The sequence below is a fragment of the Choloepus didactylus genome, chromosome 27, assembly GCF_015220235.1.
Source record: "Choloepus didactylus isolate mChoDid1 chromosome 27, mChoDid1.pri, whole genome shotgun sequence".
Classification (NCBI taxonomy): Eukaryota; Metazoa; Chordata; class Mammalia; order Pilosa; family Megalonychidae; genus Choloepus; species Choloepus didactylus.
In genome coordinates, this window is record NC_051333.1 from 7,687,610 (window position 1) to 7,689,832 (window position 2,223).

A 2,223-nucleotide genomic window follows, 5' to 3' on the forward strand; every position below is an offset into this window, starting at 1 on the left:
CCAAACCCACTCGTCTCATGGGTTCTCCATCTTGGGAATGGCTCTAATGCCTTCCACAGACTGGGTCAGGCCCCAGGTGCTGTCCTTGCCCCTTCCCCTCCTTCACCACCCTCACAGCTTGCCCCCTGTGCCCTGCCTCCCTCTGCCTGTCCTTGCCTCTCCTCTCCTCTCCACCCACATGGCCCTGGCCCACCTCAGGCCTCACCCCTTCCCTCCTGGGTCACTGCCCCAGCCTCCTTCCTCAAAACACTCCTCGGGTTCCTGCTCCTGTCTATCTTATTCCCACCACTCTGTGGCTCCACATCTTCTTTCGCTCTAGCAACATGATAATGCCAATGACTCTTCCCACACACAAGGTGCTTTCCCACTACCTGGTCTTTGCGGATGCTGTTTCCTCTGCTTGTGACCCCCTCCCCAGACCCTTCTCATTGTGACCCTTACCGATCTTTCAAGACTATAAACTTAGAATGTGTGTTCTCTAGGAAGTACTCTCCGACCTCCCAGTCCACGTTAGGCGTCTTTTCTGGGTTCCTAGAGCCCACATCTACCTCAAACATCACATATTTTAACACTGTCTTTTCAGATCTCTGTCCCTTCCTTGCTCAAAACTCTCTCAAGGAAGCTTTCTGGATGCTGAAACTGTTCTATATCTTGACCCGGGTTGTGGTTTCACAGGTGAATACGTACATAAAATTTCATCCATCCATATCCTTATGATTTAGCTAACTATATGTATTAAAATGTAAAGAACCCAAATGAGCAATAAAACTTCCCAGAACCCCCATCATCCTTGGAAGAAAAATCGAAGCTCCTTAGCCCAGCATTGGGGGTCCTGTTTTCCTCTCCAGCTTCATTTTGAAAGCTTTAGGTATGGCAAAGAGATGATCAATAAGCGTGTTGAATGAACAAATGGCACCCTGGTCCAGTTCCCACTCGCCATGTGCACTGCAGTGGACATCTGTGATGCGTGCTGGGTTCACACTGCTTTCCCCCCTTTTCTGCCAAGGGCATCCCTCCTTCCTCTGAGGACTGCTCATCTTCCATGTGGTTCTAGTGGGGCTGCCAATCTCACGCCCCTGCTCCCTGGCCACAGGGATAAGCCTGTGATCCAGGCAGGGCCACTCATAACAGACTCAGGGGCAGGCCAGGGATGGGCAGCTGATCTAATCTGAGACCTTCCTTGAGATTTTTCCATACGAGTGGCTGGAGAAAACTCCCTCAGATGCAGTGGTTGTTAAGCTGGGGCTGCCCATGGTTGGGCTTCCAGGACACTGAGAAGGACTCTCCACAGTTGGAGGGAAGGAGGCTCATATATAAAGAGAAGCAGAGCCAACAAGAGATGAGAGCGGGGCAAGATGGGTGGAGGCAGGGGATATAGGTGATTCCGTACTGTACTGGCAACATTGTACAGCTCCAGCACCGAGGCGGTGTCTCACCCATAGTGGGTGTCCAATACAACATTTGTCTGGTGCAGTGTGGGGTTCTCGGTCTCCATATACTCCCCTCTTTACTCCTCAGACTTACTCCTGGTGGTGAGGAGTCTATTGCATAATGATCAAGGTTAAGCCACGAAGAAGGAAGGTCTTCCACTTCTGATCTAGGATGCAGTTATGACTTGGATCAACCCAAGCTCCTTCTTGTGGGGAGGTGGTGGCAGAATCAGGACCTGGGAGAGGGTGGGGAAGGGGTGTAGACCAGGAAGGAGCAAGGGGCAGGGCAGGGAGAAGAGGTGCCTGAGAGCCCTTCAAAGCAGTGGAGGTAGAAACACTGGCGGTTGCAAACTGGTGGTCTGGAGGTGCCTGCAACAGTGTTTTGCTGGGCCCCTGCAGTGTTTTTCAATAATTTGAATTAGTTGCTGTGGAAGCCACTTTATCTGCCCACTCAAAACACACCTTAGTGACACACCCTATTGTTTGGGGGCAGCAAGGTGCCCAGCCCAGTGAGGTGCCAATCTCCAGCCTCCCTGCAGCGAGGGGCACTCATGCCAACAGTTTTGGCCGACGAGACACATGTAAGACTACTGTGGGAAGGCTTTAGGTTATCTTATAAAAAGAAAGGACATGTCCCCTTCTCCCTGCAGATGTGACTTAGGAGGCCATGACCGTCATCTCCTGAGCACCGTTAAAAACCAGGAGACAGCACCAACCCTAGAACCAGGGTGTGGACCCAGAGCGCTCTGCTGGGGCCCTGGTGCTGGGGTAGTTCCAAGGAATAGCTCCAGGG